Source organism: Rousettus aegyptiacus, unplaced genomic scaffold, assembly GCF_014176215.1.
Source record: "Rousettus aegyptiacus isolate mRouAeg1 unplaced genomic scaffold, mRouAeg1.p scaffold_m13_p_11, whole genome shotgun sequence".
In the NCBI taxonomy this organism is placed as follows: Eukaryota; Metazoa; Chordata; class Mammalia; order Chiroptera; family Pteropodidae; genus Rousettus; species Rousettus aegyptiacus.
In genome coordinates this window covers 77,225,118-77,247,315 of record NW_023416286.1, presented here as the reverse complement: position 1 = coordinate 77,247,315, position 22,198 = coordinate 77,225,118, and the positions used below count along the sequence as shown (strand labels likewise).

The window sequence follows — 22,198 nt, the reverse complement described above, 5'->3', positions numbered from 1 at the left end:
ACATCACTATTTACATTTACGGGTGAGAACAAAACAAAGTGGTGAAGACTAACTCCCAGGGTCACACAAACGCATACGTAGGAGAAGCAGGATTCAATCCCAAAATTAGTCCGATTTCAGATTAGGTCATCTGACCACTAACAAGCAGGAAAATGAGGCAAGATAAAATAGAGATTCTGTGTAACAGTTAGGGCGGGGGCGGGCTGAGAAGCATTGGAAATATGAATCTCAGGAATGTGGAAAGATAGAAAATTAGATGGAACTAAGAGAAAATTAGAACATGTGGTTAATACGACTTGAAGACTGAATGTGATGGGAAAGAGAAAATTCATAACTAAATTGGTTTTATTCTGGGGCAACAGGGTATATGGTGTTATGATTCTTTATTATGGTTGAATATGACAGAAATGATAAATAGTTAATTTGGATAATTTTAGTTTTGTAATTATGGACAAGTTTAATAGCCGTATAGAAATGGTTCAGGAGAGAGGTAAGTCCTCTGAGTTGGAGGTTAGTGATCATCATATAGATGGTAATGGGAATCAGGACTTGGATGACATTCATCTAGGGGAGTTTACAGAGCGAAAAGAAAATGCTACAAGGTTATACGCCAAAGAAACCTCAAAAAATGTGAAAGTGGAAGAGGCAGAAAACTGCAAAAAGGTGACCAAATAAGCACAGCTAGAACAGTAGCAGAAATATTCAGGCAAATCTTGTATGTAAAGAAAAGTTTCAAAAAGAGAAACAGGTGAACAATATTTTAGTGTTGTTAGAGCTCAAATATGATAAAGAATAAAATATTATAATTTGACTAATGACATTGTGGTCAGTGAGAGTCCAGATTAAGACAGTCTCTATTGGAGTAATGACAATGAAAGGGAAATCGTTAGAGGTTAAGTTTAAAAAGTGAAGTGTATGCAGAATGAAGACAGGAAAGGAAGAGATCAATTCGTAATTAAGAAATGTGTGCTTAAGTGATAGGGGTAACAAAACCTTATCAAAAGAGGAGAGAGTGAAAGCTTGCAGAGGAGAGGAGAAGAGAGAGGGGAGGAGAGGAGAGTGAGACAGAGTGAGACTGAACTTGAGAATGCACAGAGGCATTTTCTTAAGAAAATGAAAGAAGACAGCATCTGGAGTACAGATAACAATATGAAGCTAAGAGGCGAGTACAAATGTTTCCACTTCATCTGAAAATAAGGAGGTAGGGAGGGAGAATGCTAATACCAATGACTTTGAATTTTTGAAATTAGTTGCAAGACTTTTAGGGTATGCTTCTCTGACTGTTACTATTTTTGCAGTGCAGCGAGTGCTGAAACTATCTACTGAGTGAGAACGAGATTCAGGTGGTGAGGTAAGGCAATGGTTTTTAAGGAAAGGAGAAGATGTCTGAAATAGCTATAGGATATGGGAGAGAGAGCAAAAAAGAGAATAAAATAATTGAAACTGTAGAATTGTTGCACATGCACCATATGGAGCTGTTAAATTTTCACTAGCACTGTTTAACCCCTGAGTATAAGCCAAACAAGGCAGACATTTGGATTCCTTCAAAACTGAAGAGTTGTAAGAAAGTTAGATTGAAAAAGCAATGAAACAAATTGCTGACTACACTCACAAGAGAATTGAATACAGGCTGGAGCTGAAACAGAAATCTTGTTGAGGTCAGAGTAGTTAAATGAAAGAGCTAGAAGGAAAAGAGGAAGTGGTTAGATATTGAAATGTCTGAATGTATTATTTCTGAGATAAGCTAATCTGGTTGGTGACTGAGTCCCTGTAGGGTCATGAGTTGAAGGGAAATAAATGACACTGGAAATACTAAGATCAAAAAACTTTAAGGCCGTGGGTAAAAAAACTATAAAAAAAAACTATAGGCCTTTGATATCACTTTGGACATCAGCAGGACTTGTATACAAGAATATTAGCCAATTGCCAGTTCTTTCTAGATTTCTAATCTGTCTATGACCTCGACCTCTCTCCTTGTTATGTTAATCATTTTATCCATTTGCACTGTAATCTTTTTTATATATTATTTCATTTAACATATTTAACTTTTTCAACAAGAAACACACCCTCTTTTTCATTGGATTGACTGAAAATACATTTGTATTACAAAAAAGTTTTTCATGGTATAAATTTTCAGAAAACTAAGATGTAACTAAAGAAATATCATTGATTAATGCAACATCACATATATTTTTTTCTTATATACATTCCAGAATCATTAGAGTTGATCGTGGAATTCTGATTTTACTTTAACTATGAAAAAAGTACTTAGTATGTGCTTACTATGTAAAATGAATGTTTATTGTTGATATATTGGAAATAGTATTTATTAAGTAAAAACATGTATTAAGAAGTCCATCTTCCTGAACAGAAAAGATGATATACATTAAATCTTCATTATCAACAATTAATATTTATTGCAGATGAAAATAAACCAAAGGGAGATAGTGAACTTTAATAAACAGGTGAATACAAAAAGATTTGAAAAAAAAATTTGACAAGGTAAAAATGCCTTCCTCTTAAAATGAATTAAATTAAAATCAATTTATTGCAAAACAAAGCACTATAATTCATTTAGCCATTACTTTCAGGATTTAGAGGACAGGCATTAGACCTGACAGATCAGAGAACTTGGTGTCTTTGATGATGTCACCAAGGACTTTGGCTTATTTATTGAGAGGGAAAACTTTTAAATGAGGATGATCCTAGGCATCTTCATCAATGCAGATATGCTTAAAAAGGAATTCAGATGACATCGACAAGCTTCGGTTAAGGAATAAGTTTTATTTCTCTCTCTCTCTCTTTTCTTTTTTTTAACAGAGTTGCTGAGATATAAGTAGGTATAATAAACCACATGTAGAGTGTACAATTTTATATGTTTTGACAAGTGTAGGCATCTGTGAAACCACTGCCACAATAAAGAAAATGAACATAACCATTTTTTTCCAAAGTTTCCTCGTGTCCCTTTATAATCCTTCCTTCTTCCTCCTCCCCCACCCCAACCCACGGTCCCCCATATCCAATGAACTACTTTTCTTGTACTATAAATTAATTGCATTGTCTTAAGTTTCATAAAAAGGGCATCATAAAATATAGATTCACTTTGCCTTTTTTAAGTTCCGATATAATAACTGATCGATGTAATTTGCCATGTTAACAAACTAAATAAAGATAAAAACTAGGGAAAAAGTGTCCATCGACGGGTAAAAAAAAAAATGAACAAATTATAATATATCCATACAATAGAATATTACTTGGCAAGAAAATGGAATAAGTATTGATGCATGCTACAAAATGGATGAATCTCAAAATAATTGCGCTAACTGAAAAAAAAAAAATGACTGCATACTGCATGATTTCCTTTTTATGAAAGTCTAGAAATATTTACAAATCACCAACTCGGTGACCTATTCAGACTATACATGTTCTGTGCTTCTGCATGGCAGCAAGTTAAAGACTTCTATGTCAAGAAAAATCAGTTATTCCTATTTCCTGAGTGTTTTTTTTTTAATATATATTTTTTATGCCTATAGCACCTGGTCTTCCTAGGTGGTTTCCCATCCAGCTACTAACCAGGCCTGACCCTGCTTAGCTTCCAAGATCAAATAGGATCGGGCTTGTTCAGGGTAGCATGGCCATAGACCTGAGTGTTTTTAAGTTAGATATATATTTGAAATTTATCAAATTTAGTGGGTTTTTTTAACCAATAAATTCTAATTTGACAACTTTATTTTTTAAGGTATTGCTAACATTTATTTCCTATTATTTTACTTAAGAATTTTGCATTTAATTTACTGGACATTTCTATTTTTGTTAAATATTTGTCAGTTTTTGTGTGTGGTATTGTGATTTATAATAAATATATATTTGGTCTTCCTCCCATTTAAGGCATGGAACTCCTAAAACCTGTGTGATTTCCTAAATAATAAGAGCAGTGGGAGTATCTTTTGTTATAATACTGGATCTTTTGTCCTCAATTCCTGAAATAGCTCCAGAGCAAAAAGTGTTAAAAGGAATGTCTTCTGTTATTTATAGAAAGCTTCTTTCAAGGACAGCTGAGTCTATGTTAAAAAGATGAGTTTTCCAAAGCCCCTAGATAACCACAGGGTAGGGGCTGGCTGCCTGGACAACAAACCCCTGATCTCTGGGAAGGGGAAAGGAGTTGGAGGCCAAATTAATTGCCAATGGCCAAATACTTAATTAATCCTGTCTAGGTAATGAAGCCTCCATAAAACTCCCCGAAGTATGGGGTTTGGAAGTCTTCCTTGTAGGTGAACAATGGTACATCTAAGTACCAGGAAGGTGGCCACCCAGGCTCCACAGGGGCACAAACACTTGTGTACAAAACTTTTTTTCACACCTCATCCTTCATCTCTCCTCATCCATTCCTTCATAGCCTTTGTAATAAATCATTAACAGTAAGTAAACTGTTTTCCTGAGTTCTATGAGCAGTTTAAGCAAAGGCTCAAATCTGAGAAGGGGGTCGTGGGGAACCTCCTATTTGCGGGTAACTCAGAAGTTGTGAGAAAACACTACTTGAGATTGGTGGGCTATCTCTCGGAACAAAGACCTGTGGGGTCTTCACTAATTCTGGGCAGTTAGTGTCATTCACTTGTTTTTTATCATGTTTGCTTTATTTTTTGTTTTGTTTTGCTTTGTTTTGTTTCCCTTTCTGGCTTTCACTTTCTTTTTCTTTCTGGGAATTCTTTAACTTGAAGTTCACAGGTTTCACTAAAATATATCTGAGGAATAACCATGATGAAACTGTTGGTACAACACTACGTGCATTTTTAACCTATAGTTTCAAGTATGCTTTTTCAATTCCAGAAAAAAAATATTCTATTAAATTTTTAACATGTTTTTTTCTCTAGTTTGTTAATATGATTTTCGAAATGTTATCTGCTCTCTTATCTAGCTTTCTCTCGTCTAATATCTTCTAGTTTTACCTTTCCTCTTCCATTTCTTTTTCAGCTTCTTTGAGTAACCCTATTCCTTCAAGAGGGATAGCATTGTTTGCTTTTTAAGGTAGTAGTAAAATCTCTAAGTTAAAAAAAAAAATGAAAATTTACTTCATTGATACTGTTAGGTAATTAGTCAGACATGAGAGACAGAGGAACAAAGAAACAGAAGCCTAGCCCAGAGACCACCCAAAGAACACCCTACTGGTAGTTAAAAAACCGTTCTAGCATCCCCAGAGACAAAGGACAGGAGGGCCATATCTATATCTGATTTAATCCAGCCACAGACATAAGGCACAAAAGGTACTACCCTAACCTGCCCACAACCTCCGCCTCATTATACCATCATTATAATCCCATGTTTATGCTTGAAAGTTCATGAATCTAATTATATCAGATTGAATTCTGGGTAAGCATATGTGCACTAGGCAAAGAACTCTATAGCAGCCACGTGTCGATCGAAATGACCTCATGTGCCACTCACCTAAGAAGGCATCTGTAACCACCCATCGCAGTCCTAACAGAATACTGGCCTTCCCACTTCTGCTCTATCATGGCTCTCTCACTGAGAATCTGCTCCTCCCGTGGAACGCACTTTTAGCTTTTCACCCCCTAACTTCCACAGGGCTATGGCCTTCCTTAGGATGGATGTCTTCTTCTAAAATATACTTTTTAATAAATATTACTTTTTCTAAATCTCGCTGACCTGTAATTTTTGCTGCATTAGTGGGGAAGAACAGAGAAAAATTGTGACTTGCTTGCACTTCCCATTGCCACTGGGGTGATGCCGGAGTTCAAATCACCCCCAAATGGCAACAATACTATTTTTGATCATTATGTTAATAGTTTTAGTATAGAATGGGTATTTATTGGGATCTTAACTGAGATTTCCATGTTTATATGCTCTCCCTCACCATAAATTGTTCAATAAATTTGCATCACACGCAGAGCTATTTAGATGTAAGCAAAGGACAAATATGTCAGTTTGGCTGGTTATAATTTAGACGACTTTGGAGAATTTGTAAACTTTCAAACTACAAGGGAACTATGTATTAATGTAGGTAACAATCTGGGTCCAATTATATATTTTTAAAAATGAGACTTGTTTCTGAGAAAAGACATAATATATTTAAGGAGTACCTCATTTAATTTCCACGATCTGATCAAATTAACTATTTAAAATTCTAAGTATCATCCAGTTTATTCACCAAGGACACTGGTCTTTCAATCTTGTTTGGATGTCCTGTGGAATAATTCTGTCTGGTCAATTATGCAACATTTGGTCACGCAAGGAAAAAGAGCCCTATAAAATAAGCCATGCAAGTGAAATACTGATGAGCTGCGTCTATATTGCTTTCCCCCATTGATGTTATTCTGGTAATTTTGTCCCTGTGTTTAAGATGGTTAACCTGGCACTTATTATGATAACAGCATATGCGAATAAAAGAATAAATTACAAAGTGCATGATTCCTATTGATGTAAGCATTTGTTCTCTATCAGGAATGTGCCTGGTAACAACAGTCAAACAATGCTCTTTACCTTCCAAATTGAACACTGCACACTGTCTGACTTTAGATATAATTACTTCACATAATTGTTTCTGTCAAGAATAAATGAAGCCTTAAAAGAACAATGCAATCATTACAAGTGGAGCATCTTAAGATATATATTACACTGGGCTTTTTACCCTTAGTGTTTTCAGGGTTGATATTAATGACTAAAGATTCTTAAGGCATCCATCTTCAGGCACCAAAAACAGATAACTAAGCACCTGAGCTATTCATGTGTAATTTTAAATACACTCTTGTTGCTCAATGAGAACCTAGTAAAAACAGATTTTGCAGTTAATTTGTTTAGTCCAAGTGAAAACATGTTAAAGATACAGGGGTAGAATAAATGGTGGAGTCAACATCCGTATTTCTAACACAAAATAATGAATCTTTTGCATTGATACAAGTGGTTTCTTTGATCATTGAGGTTTACCTTACTGTTCCTGCTTTGCATATCATACCAGATTTAAATGAAATAAATGAAAAAAAATCATAAGGTAATATAAACGTGAGACAATTATAACTGCATGACCCAATAATGCATGCGACTTTACCTGCAATGTGAGATTTATAGCTCAAAATTCATTGTGCTTGATGGCATTTTGCAACTATTCTAAGACAGAAAAGAAACCAAACTTAAAAATTTCCGAGTGCCCAATAAAAATCTTTTCTATGCCACAGGTTAAATATATATATTCCTCAGAAGGATCTGTGAATTAACTGTTAATTGACATAATCAATAATTTAGAAAAACTACTGGGGACCCTGACCTCATCAAGTTTCCAATCTATGATATAAATATTGAAAAATATATTAGTGTTAAAATATATAAGTATAAATTTAATGTGTCATGATAAAACGTAGGGTGCTCTGAATGTTACATAACTGGGAGAGCCTAAACTATTTTGGCGAAGGGGTTGCCAAGACTTCCCTAGGAAATTTCTCGGTTTTGAGATGAAAAGACAAGCAGGAGTTAACTAGCCAAACAGTGAAGATCATTTAAGGAAGCAGGAAAAATTCATTTGTTGACAAGAAAGCAGGAGGAAATATGGGAATGAGGACTCTATGGCCGGAGTAAAGTAATGAATAGATAGTATGGCTTGTGTCAGATATATGAGGATGAGTAGCTATTCTTAGATATGTTTCCTATCCTTTTTTTAGAAGAACAGGAAAGAACGTAAAGTATTTTAAACATAGAATTAATATATTTCTATTAGAACTTTAAAATGATCCGATTGATTCCAACGTACAGAAGCAATTGCAAGGGGGAGTGTGTATATGCAAAAAATATTATAAGAAAGCAGCTAGAAGCTGTTGCAGCAGCTCCAGCCAAAAATGGCAGGAGCTTGGATATAGATATAGATAATGGGGATAGAGAAAAGCACTCATATTCAATATGTATTTAGAAGGAAAGAAGTAGGACCTGGTAATCAATTATGATGTGAGGACCATTAAATAAAAGGATCCCCAAAAGATGGCTTCTAGAATTCTGACTTGTGCAATTGCATGTTATACTGAGTGTATAATAATCCAACTCACTCAGAATACAGAGATCGACCAAGATTTGATGGGAGGATCATAACGACTTTTGGATTGCATCATAAGCATGATCCCTTTAAGGCATTCATATACAAGAATTGAAAAAGCAGTTGAACAGATAATACCATGGTGATCAGAGAAGATTTCTAAGCAGGAATACAGTTTGAAGTCCTTGGAGGATAGAAAATAATTAAAAACATACACATGGATGTGCCTTCCTAAGCTGAGAGTTCAGGGTGAGAAAGAGAACCTACAGCAGGGTTTTGAGGACTTCTAGATAGACTTCATCCACATGGCATGCTGAAGCTATGATATTTCTTAGGAAGCAAGAAGGTGGGAAAGTAGCAGTCACTTCTCAAAAGTTCAAAAGCTGGCCTTGAGGAAATGTTTGTTTGAAAATTTAATAATTGATAGCTGTAATCTGTATCCACTCACAGATAGGGAACTGATAGCACCTTTAAGTCCACATGTCCCATGGTCAACTGTTCCAATAGACTCACAGCACCTTCTGTGAGAAATCCATATCTGACTTCCAGTAAAAACTTGCACTAGATTCAAAACTTCATCTTCATCCCCTTCCTCACATTTCACCCCCCATAAAAGGAATCTGAGCTGAAGACCTGCATATCCCATCCTGTGGACACCTTTTTTCACACTCATAAAGGAAACCAGTTAGAAATTTCTGCATCACCTACAGTTCTTATTTAGCTTCTCAAAACCTATGGTCATAGTACATCCAAACTGTAGAATTTTAACCCCAAGGATGCTTCAGCTAAGGTATCAAGTAAATGCTTTCTAACTCAAAAAAGGCATATTTTCTAACCTTTTCATTATTTGATACTATAGATCTTTCCCTCTCTGAAAAATTTTATTCCACCTTTGCTTTCATAACACTACTTTCTCTTTTCTTCATTTCATACATTCTCTTTCACTGCATTCTTTTCCTCTGACTTCCTAAAATTTATAAATTTTCAATGATTTGTCTGTGCCTGTCTTTTTCCTTAACATTCCCCTTTTGTAATCCCATTAATACTTGTAGCTTTAACTGTTGTCTCTATATGAATGACAACATGTAGATGAGGGGAGCATGTTAAAAGCATATAGGTTTGGGATCGCTATGGTTTAAATTGCAACACTATTACTTCCACTGCAAAAGTTTTTTTTAATGTATCTGAGCATTAATTTTTAATTAATAAAATGCATATTATATAAATATAATGCAATATTTTTATGGTCTTTGTGAACACCCAAATTGCACCTATTAGGCAGTCAACATAGGACTTCTTTTTCTATTGCTAGACTAGTTCTTTAACCCAGAACCCTGATAGATGCCAGATCTATATATCCCATTGTATTTTTGACATCTTTATCTGAATGAATAGACAAATTATAACCCACCAGCTTTCCTCAAACTAATTCCCCTTTCTGGATCTATGTCTCAAGTAATTGTACTCCTATTTCCCAATTTCCTTCAAATTGCCCAAACCAGAAACCAGAAAGATATCTTAAATTTATTTCATTGATTATACCCAAATCTAATCAGTCATTTTGTCTTATGAAACTAATTCCATTCTAATTCCACTGTCTTGATGCTTATTGCACCTTCAAAATGTCCATCAATTATATCATTCCCGATCAGTCTCTCGGCTGGCTTGCTTCTTCCAGGAATATTCTCTTATAATCTACCTTACTTGAGGATGCGAGAATTATACTTGTAAAACACTGAACTTGTTATCCAGTACTTTGCTAAAAAGTTGCCCCTTCACATTCTAAGCCAGGTCCTTCGAAGTCATAGTTCTCACCTAATTTTACAACTTCATCTCCCTAAAACTTAATGTTATCTCTAGCCATACTGAAATATGTGTAATTTCCAGATCACAGTGTAGAATTTTAAGCCTCTGCTTTTCCACTTTCGCAAATTCACCCCCTCACATTCACTCTATTGCTGCTAACTTTCGACTCAAATCAAACATCACCTCCATGACCCATTCCCATCCAAGGTCCAACTTGTGTTTCCTTAACAAACTATTATTGTGCACGGCCAAATATTCGTTCACATTATGTTTTCCATTTGCCTAGGTTGCCCCTAATGTTTTCATCTTGAGTCATTTTTTATTGTTCTAGATATCAAGTATGCATTTTTAACGAGTTAATTAATGAATAAACAAACACATAACTTTTCTAAAAAATATATTGCTCTCATGATTGTATTTTCTCATGACATTAGAGTATTTCTGCCTTTCATTAATTATTTTTATCAATGAAAAATATTATCCCTGGAGCCAAAATAACTGAAAACAAACCACAGCTTTGTCATTGACTAGATCTGTGACCCTGGTCAAGTCACATAGCCTTTCTATGCTTTAGTCTCCTTATATATAGACTGTGAATAATAAGCTAATAGGTGTATTGTGTAAATCTGGGGTGAAAAACCTAGAACAGTAAATATTCAATATTTATCATTATTTCTCCCTCCAATACTGTTGCTAACAAAAAAGATGCTAAAAAAGATTCTGTCCCCCAAATCCACATTTCACTCAATTTCAAAATAAATATATCTAGTTATCTGATAAGTGTTTGTTCACAAAAACAAAAGGCTTATATGCATACCTAGAGAAAATGTCCATTTTTGAGTGGTTTCTTTCAGAACTCTCTAATAAATAAGAAAAATTTAACATATATCAAGTAATGAAGAATCTCACTGAGAATTTGCTCTCATGAAAAAGAGTTAGTGTTTCAGGGTGTCTCCCAATTTCTTTAGTGACCACCTCTCAGAAAAATAATCTGATGAATGTATGTTTTGAAGAAATTTAATTAAAATGTTATGGGAATCTCTGGTACTATTTGGGGCAGATTGTTATGCCTATGCGTGAGGTACAGAGAGCTTAGAGAAAAATAATATAGATTTACAGTTGTGGTTCTTAAATTTTTTGAGCCACTAAGTAAGCAAATTATTTAATTGTACATTGTTAAATCCATGTAAATGATCATAGGTAATGATCATAATTTTCTCCCTATTAATATTTAGAATTAAATAGCATAATTGCTCAGGGATTACTTTTGAAAATAAAAAGATGAGTTATAAGCTCAGTTGCTTTCAAAGAGAAATACAGAACTTTAGAATCCAAGTTGAGGCAGGACACTTAATAACACTTTACAATTGACCATTGGATTACCTGAGGTATTCTACAGATATACAGAACAGAAAGAAGTCCATTGTTCAATCCTTAGGTAAGGATCAAATATTTTTAAAGTCCAGTCTTGAAGATGACTGTAGATGGCATATGCTTTCTCATAAATAAATTTTACTACAGAAAAGTATTATTTTCTTGAATCCAAAATCTGATATCTAGGCATTCTGTTTTGTTTTACTCTTGGAAGAGAGCCAAACAGTCATAATATGAATGGTAATGTAGCGCCATAAACAGGCCATGCTGATGATCTTTGTATATGAAATGTTTATAACCAGTGACTTGCATACGAATGTTTGTTTCTAAATTTAATTAGGATGACTGGCATGCGGTATATAATCTTAAAGGTAGATACTCCTGAATACTGTTTCTGTCTAACCTCTTAGTAAGTGGCCACCTTCCATGTTTTGAGCTGTTTGTGTATGTATAGTCAAGATATAAATTTCTCTAAGTATAAAATATCAGTGACCTTGACTTTTAACAAATGACATTTAAAATATGAAATTTGCAGAATTAACGAAACCAACTATTAGATAAAAGACGAAGCAGTCTTTTTAGAGAGTGGCGCTATTAACTGTGTTTATAAGATAATATCAATGCTAATTTTGTAGAATTTTTAAAACCTTTTTGTTTTAAAAACAACGGTAGTGCTACTTAGTCAGGAATATGATTATTTTGTTGAATGCCAGCAGATGAGTCCTTCGTAATTTAACATTTTCATCATTTCAAGGTGATTTGATTTAACTGTGAGAAACCTTGTGTTGGCGCTTTCCCCACATATTTCCTAGGAATAATCGCATATTAGTTGCAATTTTCTCTGCAACATAAGACTTAATTATGCTAAAGAAAAATTCTTTTTTAAATAAAAAGGTGTAAAGTACCATAGGTATCCAGTTTGAACTAATACTAAGACTGGAAACTCATTACCCCTAAAAATGTCAGTTCTGATGAAGCATTTAAAAAAAATCCAAGAATCAAATTCAAAATGTCTTTACTAAGCTGTTTTATGGTAGTGTATACCATTGGAAATGTGATGAGTCTTCATGTAAAAATGCTGATTTGAATTAGATTTAGAATGTATGTCATCCTCAATTAGCCTTTCCTTCATCAAAATGATCTCACAAACACGGAGAATGAATCTTTATTTCCTCCTTTGCACATGGGAGGTCATTTGTCAGATTTAATATACTTCTACCTATGTCTTCCTACATGCTTGGAGTTCAAGATGGATGGCCACAGACTTCCAGAAAAGTTACTAGTTTAAACTTAAATTTAATTTTAACATAATGCCAAAACCATTAACATTAAGGTGAAAAACTAGAATAACTTTTACTAAAATAATATTATTTCTGTTTGAGCGGAAAATCACTTTGTTGTTTTTTTTCTGCTCCTCCCATAAGGGCCAGTTTACATACCAGTAATTACCTAGGTAATCCAGGGCAAAAAAAAATATTATATAGCGGACATTTTTTTTCTTGAATCATTCATGATCTAGACTTGAATTTATACTGTGAATTATAAAAATTCAATCACTTAGCTTAAGGTTGTTTGTTTAAATTCGATTAGTCTAAAAATGTATAAATTAGTATCAAACAGACAATTACAGTGACCTTATATATAATATAGGTGTCAATTTAGTAATTATAAGGCCCATGAAAAATGCAATCTAGATAGACTGGTGGTATAAGATTCATATACTGAATGATTTCCCAAGGAACCCTCACATAGTTATGACTACCTTGTAAAGAAATTTACGTATCCATTTATCAAAGGGCTAGTCAAAGCTTAGTATTCACAAGGCCAGTCCCTAAGGAATTAACTGTTTAAGAGAATATGTGAGATCTTACATTTATAACTCAGAACTTTAATTCTGCTGTAGAACAATTATACTTTGGCAAACATTTAAAAATATCTCTCTTGGTTTGCTTGAAGGGTAAAGAATCACCTCCTTTTGCAAGGCTCATCTAAGTCCTGGCATGTTCAACCTAATAGCATCTTCAAGGTGTAAAAAGAGAGTAAGATAATAGGAAAATCTTCATTTCCATTTTGGCAATAAGAATGCTGACTGCAAAATTTTGTTCTGTATAGTAGCTCACCACTCATACAAATAGCTAAAAAATAATGTGTATGAAACATTTATCTCTATAACACCAATAAAAATTCACATAAAGTTTTAGGAAGTTAAAACACAATACTTTGAAAGGTTCAATGGAAGATTCAAAGGAAATTAAAATAAAAGACTGTTTACAGCAGTGGTCCCCAACCTTTTTGGCACCAGGGGCCAGCATACCTATGAGAATCTAATGCCTGATGATCTGAGGTGGAGCTAAGGCAGTGATGCTAGTGCTGCAGAGCATCTCTAACTACAGATGTAGCTTCGCTTGCTCACCCACCACTCACCTCCTGCTGTGCCAGTATCCGTCTGCGGCCCAGGGATTTGGGGACCCCTGCTCTATAGGGATAGCAAAGTGATAAATGGAACAGTAGTCTTATGAATCTTAAAAAAAAAAAAAAAGATGCTTTATAAATACAAAGGTAAGAACAAGTATTTATCTACAAGTATTTTCATATGGATTAGGATTATAATGTTGATAGTAACTGATTTTTAAAATTTCAGGTGAATTAGTTAGAAAAGACCCTAAAGCTTCTGCTCTAACAGGCAGTCTATTGAAATGATTGGATCTCCAGCTTCATTTTAAGTTTCTACTTGAAGTTAATGAAAAAAATGAACATCGTGCTATAATTTATATTTTAATGAAGTCATATTATTAATTCTATAATATACTACAATTTTCAGAGAGAACAAGGTATAATTCTATGATTTAAATATTGAACTAGTTTATAGTTCTTTAGGTTTACTAATTTTATACTGTAGTCAATTTAGCCACATGCATTGGCTTAATAGATAAAAATATATTAGGCATATAAACATTACATTTTGGAAAGCAAAGGATCTATAATTCTGTAGTGAATGTTTCAATAGAGAATTAAAGATATAATTTGAAGATAAATTACCTTGCTGTTCATCGTTTCCAGATTTGAAAAAAGTGTGTATGAATATAACAATATAAAATGACATTGTATTTATTTGATATTAATTTCAATAGAATTTCTTATTAATTATATTATATGAAATAAATGCAGACTTCCTACATAATAGATATTAAGATTGATATATGCCATTAGATTTTTTTAAATAAAAATTTTCTGAGTCTGTTCAATGCTGCACCCATTTTGTAGCATTTCTGCTCTCATGGAATTTACATCATAATCAGGGGAGAAAGACAACTAACATAAAATAATCAATAAATAAGCTAACTTCGGTTGTAGGAAGTGGTACCATAAAAATAAAACATGACAAAGTAGACGCTGGACAGCAAGAACAGACAGAAAAGGCCTATATGGAGGTTAACATTAAGCTAAGACAAAGTAGTCAAGGACCAAAGGCATATAAATGCTGCTGAATGGCTTCCCCGATATAGGGGACTGAATTATAAAAGTTCTGAGATCAAGGAGTTGGGTGTGTAAGAGAGACAGTGTGGCCCGAAGAGATCATGAGAAAGAAGAGGAGGTAAGAGGAATGCTGGGATCAAACAGCAGTGATAACAACACCAAGTCTTCTAACTTGTGTTCAATGTTTACTAAGTCCCAGCACGATTTTAGCTTTAACATGCAGATTATAATGGGCCTTATGTCTAAGGTAAGACATTTAGTTTTTGTTCAAACTGAGATGAGAAGAAGAGATGTCTTTAAGGTTTTATCCCTTACTAAGTAAAATTTGCTATAAGCAGAGGAAATAGAGAAAAACAGGGTTCAAGGGAGTGATTCTTTTTTAAAAGATGGTTAATTTTAAAGTGTGTTTGCATGAAGATGGGGAAAATCTAGTGAAAAAGTCATGACTCAGTTTCTTTATCATTAAAATGGTGAAAATAAAATCATGGTTTGCTGCAACAATTGAATAAAATTTATGTACTTGTGTATAGTACCTGGCTTACAGAAAGTAATCAAATAGTAGCTAGTAGCTACTAAGATGATGATGATGATGATGATGATGATGATGATGATGATGATGATGATTGATGATGATAAAAGAGGGGAGGGAATATTCAAGGAGAAAAAGGAAGAAATTACTGTCATAAATCCTTGACTAAAAGTAAGAGTACAATTTAATGTCACTATACATATTTAGTCTGAATAGAAAGGAAGACAAATATGAGTAAACATATCAAGAATTTGATAAAGTTGATCATGTAAAGTTGAGTTAGTGTTCACTCTTACTTTTTAAATTAAAATGCTATTTTTAGATTCAAAGATCCTATTGAAAGAAGGAATAAGATGTTTGAGATGGAAAAAGAGGAAAATTTTGAACTAAGCATGTAAAAATTGATGTACTTGGGAAACAAAACAAGACTGTCTCACAATGTGGACCACGTTTGTGAGATTATTATTAAATATTTAAGGTTTATGCCTCTCTTTAGTACAACTAAATATAATTGACTTAAATGACTGCAAAGATATTTAAAAGAATCCTTTTTTAGGGATGCAAAAATAAAAATAAACACAATCACTGAAAAGAAAATTAAAAGGTCAAAGTGTCAAAATTAGTCAAATAATCTTAAAATTCTTTCAGAATTATGTTTTCTCAAATCATTTGCTTTATAATTTGTATCTTACTCTCTTACACATCTATAGTATCAAAGTATAAAAATCTATTTTATAGCCTTAATAAAATGCATTTTGTTAGATGAAACAAAAGTATTTCCATTGAATCTCTATCTCTCAGATCTCAGAAATCAAAATCTACACAGAAGGTAATTCTGACTACTTCAATAACATAAAAAAATAAATAAATAGAAAAAGTCAAATATTATTATGTACTGATATCATCTCCAAATTAAACTGCAAATACAGAATGTTTAGTGTTAAATTCCCAATATTCCTGACCTAAAAATATAATCACATATGGTGAAATGAATTTTGTCAAAGCTACAAGCAAAAGGGATACTGAGGCTTAAACTATATGATATACTATGAAGAATTTGGCCCTACAGAAAGATCTGCCTAAAAAAATCACATAAGTAAAACAGAAAGTACTTATTTCTGATTGAACTAAGAAAAGAAACAGATTAATTTAATGAATAACAAGTATAACATTTTGAAACAGTCATGGTTCACTTAAATTTGATTTCTGGTTTGGAAATATATGAATTATTATAAACAATTTGCAGAAGTGTGTATGCCATTAAAAATTTGGCTCACAATGATGATAGTTAAAAAATTTGAATGCAATACATTTATCAAGTAATTTGTTAAAGATTTACTTTAGTCAATATATAAACATATCATAGACGTTTATGGAAGTGACAATTAGAAATAAGAAGTGAGAGAGTGTTGCCAATAGCCTTCTTTTAAGATTAAGATGGTCAAAACCACAGAAGTAATAAAAATAATAATTTCCTCCTGTCTACCACCTATCTTTTTGATCATTAATACTTTCCTAATGTGTTCTTCTTGTTTTCTACTGTGTTCAAGTTTCTCTAGAGAAGGATACTGGAACCAGGTTTGAATAGAGAAGCAAAGCTGAGACCATCTTCCTGCACCTATCTCTTCTGGAAAACAAGATCATGGACAGGTGGTGGAAAAGTGGCCAGTGTTCCAATTACGGGTAACAGACTCGTGGTGTCAAGAGGTGATTGTGGCAAGGACAGGTGCTGGTGATAACTGGAGAATCTGTCTTATCTCTCTACCACGGAGTTAGTAAAGTATGCACAAATGAATTTCTTCTTTAGCTCTTCCAAAAATTATGTAAGTATCCAAATATCTTGTGTTAAATTCCTTTCTGCCCAAAAGACATAGAGTTCTTTCAAGGTCGTTTCAATTACTGAAATGAACTTGACACAATTGCTTTCCATTTTTAGTATGCTTTTTTAAAATCAATCATCTCGTTCTATCGTGCGGTAATGCTATGAAGTATATGACGTAGATAAAAAAAATGAGGCTAATTATAAAAATGGCCAGTTTGTATTCAACAGAATTTGTTGAATTTAAACCATATTGAGAAAACTCCAAGAAATTTATTTTAATCATCCTTAATACATATGACAATCATCTTTGGTAGTTATTAGTGCAGCCATTTAACTGATATGGAAAGAGACTAAGGATGGTTAAGTCACTTCTCCCAAAGCAGCACAGCTGGTAAGTGCCATATGTGAAATTCGACCCCAGTTCTGTCTGTTCCGAAGGCCACACTTTTACCAGTATAAAACAGAGACTTTAGAGGAAGCCCAATTATGGAGATGGAGGAAGAAAGAGAGTTGGGGAACACGGAGTAAAATGGACGTAATATAGTGAAAAAGCCTGAATGTCTCAGTCTTACCCACTCAAATTCTAGTTCCAATACTTTCTACTTTTGCCATTTAGGTAATTTAAATAGTTAGTCAATTACCATCTCTAAAAAATAATTATTATTTCTGGAGGATCACAGCAAATGAGAATTTTCTGGATCAGAGAAGGAACACATTTTGGTTCCTTGTCCATCTCTCCAACTTTCAAGATCACACATTAGCAAACTAGTATGCATTTTTAGCAATATAGGATATATTGCTAAATATATATATAGTTAAAATCAACATATATATAGTTAAAATCAACGTATTCATTGTTAAAAAATGTATTTTATTAAACTTATATTTGGTGTGTTTATCTTTTTTTTTTTTTTAAGAATCAACTTAATACTTATTAGCTTAACAAAATAATGTTCTAAACGTGAATAACCCATCTGATTGCAGAACATATATACTGCCCAAATAAACAGAGTGGTGGTAGAGGGGATATATGAAAAAGGCATTTTTAACTTATTAAACAAAAGGTAGTTCTAAAAGAAAATAAAAACTAAACACCGGTCATATAAATTTCATTGCAGATGAATGACCATGATAGAACCTTGGTATTATATGAATTATAAATTAACACCAATGATGTTTTTGTATTTTAATAATGAATAATCATAGGCACTATAATTAATAAAATCAAAAACAAATACATTGTCTACATTCTAATTTCCAATAAAAATAATAGATTTATAACTTATAGGTTATAATTTATAAAAGTTATAAATTATAATTACAAAGCTAATAATTTTATATCCATCAATTTTTCTGTGTCCATCAACAATACATTTGTTTAGCAGGGGTTTTTTTCTACAGGATTACTAAGTTCCAGAAAAATAGACCTAATAACATAAAAGGAGTATCAGCTAAGGCACAGAAAACTGTTTTCTAGTTCCCTGTCTTCTAAAGTAACTGTGTGATCCTAAAAAAGTCACGTAATCTCTCTAGTTCTCATTTTAGTCATCTATATATTGAATTTACCAGACAAAATTTTATACAGTTTAATAAACCTAGCAAATATTTATTTTAAAATGCTACATACCTACCCATTTGATAGATTTCAAAATAGGTGAATAATTAAAATCTCACTGTACACAACTAATAAAGAAGTATTCCAGCATATACAAATGTAATAATATGTAAATGTGGCAATAAACAAATTTTTTCTATGATTGAAACTGCATAGAGGTGAAGAATCCTATATAATATTTTAATAGAACATATTTAACAATTCCTTTAAGATACTTTCTCCTTTTCAAAATAAGCCAGTGAACTTTGCAAATAAGAGAAAAACGAAGAGATGGAATATCTCTCTGACCTGAGAAAAACTAGCAGAAGTCTAGAATTCACGTATTGCTATCCATAATGCACCCTACTCTGCGACAGTGGCATATAAGTTGTAATTAAGAAAGGAACTTTAAGAGGAAAACGTATTGAATCCAGAATGGATTTTGTTTAGTAAATCTAAATGAAGGGGCAGTTGATTATCACATCGAAAGCAGACATGTAGGTATACTACTCTGCTTACCAACAAGTGAAACCTCTATAATGGCCTCAGGAAAAAAATCTGTCTAAATAGAATGAACGTGGCAAGTATTTAATTTTTATATGATAACCATTTTTTCCAAGTAATTTCTGCGGAAAGTAAAACAGTATAAAACTAAGACATATGTTACTGACTTAAGAGTTAATAAAGACAGAATCCACTAGAAGAATTAATATTCAAATGGCTACATTGTCTCCAAGGCACTTGAATATCAAAAAGGAAGAGAAGATTTTATCGATCTGGGAAATGGCAGCAGGTTATGCTTATTGTATATAATAAAGACTATTGATTTTGTTAAGGAGAAAAATGGCACTTTAAAAAGCCCATTTCATATCTACTGCAACTGAATGGTACTTTCCACTGGTCCAGAAGTTTTCAGAATCATCTTTAATGGAGTAAAAAGTATAATTTGTCAGGAACATCCTTTATACCAACAGAATAAGAGTTCATTGCTATAATGAAGGTTTTCCTTTAATATCTAAATTGAAATTGCAATCTATTCAACTAAGTTAAAATTACAGTCGATGTTCTCCCAGCAATAAAAATACTTCATATTAAGAACAATTCCTTCAGCTTACACCACCTAAGGTGTTTAAGAGGGAAAGATTTGTTTCTAATAAAATATGGATATGTTTGAAAGTTGATGATACTTGAAGAGAAAGCCAATGCACACTATTTCAGTAAGTTGTACTTATTTCAGTGAATATTGCCCTAAAGTGCTGTAGGCTTAGGAGAAGTTTTAGCAATCTACCACTGAATCACTGTTTATTGATGTTTCGTAACATGCTAATGGAGGTGACAGAGCTTGCTATGACTTTTATACGATAAATTTGAAATAAGACTAATAATTTTTTTGTAGTTTTATAAGCTACCGAATATAATAGAATTCAATAGTGTTAAAATATTATATGGTCATTAGAAGGTACATATTTTGCTTTTACTTGTGTTTTATAATTCACAGATTAACTATGAAATGAATTGTTGGTAGATGAGTTAGAATCCAAGAGTCACTTAATTCACCAGGTATGTGGATTATCTCTGAGACTGATCTCAAATTCTTTAAAGAGAGAAGGCTAGATTACATTTTTAGACTTATTGCTGGTAAAATATGACCACGTGGTTAAGATGCACCCAAGAGAATATGAGAACTGACATATGCTAATCCCAGGCCACCAAAGGTTTGTCTCTGTACTTAACCCGCGCTATGTTCCCTTTTCAGCTGGCCACAATGAAATGGCCAAGGTAAAAGTAAAAGACAAATGTTGAAGATGGCATAACATTTTAAATTCACTATATTCGAACTATTATTTGTAAGAATAGCTAGCATTATCTTGACTAATACAGAATTTTGTTCTTTAAATACTATATACATATACATATTTACACTTGAACTAGAATATTGCTGTAAAAACAATCCTAAATTATGGATGTTGATTGTTCTATGCCTTGAAAGGCAGGCAGCAGACAACAAGGAAATAGAGTAGACTGGAAATTTTAAGGGGTTTGCTATACTCTTGCATAACATTTGGTAAAACTGTTGTTAGCAACGGTTTGAAAGGAAGACAAGTGTTTACCAGGCCTGCAACTCTACAGGAAAATGTTGGAAAGAGCCAGAAGGGTACTATGCGTTGTTTTTACAAGTTGCTTTTAGCAGCATATTGCAAGAAAGAGATAACTCAAAAAAGAAACTGGCCAGGTTGCAAACACAAATAAAAAAGAATAGAGAACATTCAAAATATTGGGAACTCCCAGGATTGGAAGAACCAGCAGCTCCTGGATCCTAAACAGTAGGATAGAATCAAAAATGTTTTAGAGCAACAAATTCCATAAGGAGGCATCAGACTAAAAACAAACAAATAAAAAAGGATCCAGCTTTGAACAAAGATCAGGTGCTTAGTGAAAAGCTACCCACTACAGCCTATCGTTACCCATACTTTAAGAGGATGAGATAACACAAAGAAGCAAGAAATAAAAAAGACTAAGTACTAGTCCGAGGAAAAAGTCTGGAGTCTGTTTACTGGTCTTAGAACTGCCCTGACAAAAATAAATCAAATATCAGAGGAATTTTATTTCCCTGACTCTGTCCTGACAAACCCTGTGCGAATGAAATGAACATGGGATTCCCAAGGTTTACTCAGAAGACAGTAGACCATGTGACCTCTGCAGCCCTCAAGAAGAACACATCCCAGTGCCATTTCAGATGTGGCCCGCAAAGGTAATGGATGAGACAGGGCTTCCCAAGGAGTGGGACTAGGGCACAAGAGAGGAAAAACTGGTAAGGGAGTTTATACTAGAGGCAGAAACTGGGTACAATAAAGGAATTTTCTCCAGATAAGAGGCATCTTTACAATGCCTGTCCAACAGATTCTATTATGGCTATGAACCAGTAAAGATTTTCTGTCTCTTATTCTTTCTTTTTTCTAAACTAAAGCTGTGTAATTTGATGTGTGTGCTTCTATACTCGTTCCTGTATTGTATATTGGAAGAAAAGTAGAGTAACTTACCTCATCTTGTTCTTTATACATTTCCATATAAACTAGAATTTATATAGTTTGTATGTTCCTTCAACCATGAGGAATTGTGGAGATCCGGGACTTTGAGCTGTATGCAGTTACTGGATAAGTCGCTCTGGATTGATTTCCTCAGAAAATAGGCGACCGCCTTTCTTTGTCTTGTTAGGTATGAACATGTGACTGACTTCCCTCTTAAAGAATATGAACAGAAGTGATGGGCACTGTAAAACCTTCTCCTACTCTACTCTTCTCTATTCTTTTTTTCTGTCTGGTGGTGTGACCACTAGTAGGTGACTATTATGATTTGGAAGTCACAGTTAGATAAGGCAGACCACCTCTCCTCTTGGGTTTCTACATCATTTTGTGGGAAAGGGCCTCTCTACATCTGTGCAGGATGTTACATGAGTGAGATGAAATGATGTTTTTAGGCATTAAAGATTTATGGAGCAGAATTTTTAGACACTTAACATTAATATTTTCCATAATAATGTTTCTTGGTTCTCCTTCTATC

At 33.4% G+C, this 22,198-nt stretch overlaps 1 pseudogene; it reads right to left on the bottom strand.

The window, feature by feature from the left end:
• Positions 1-3,524: 3,524 nt before the first annotated feature.
• On the bottom strand, positions 3,525-3,643 carry LOC118609448 (annotated as a pseudogene).
• Between the last annotated feature and the right edge of the window lie 18,555 nt (positions 3,644-22,198).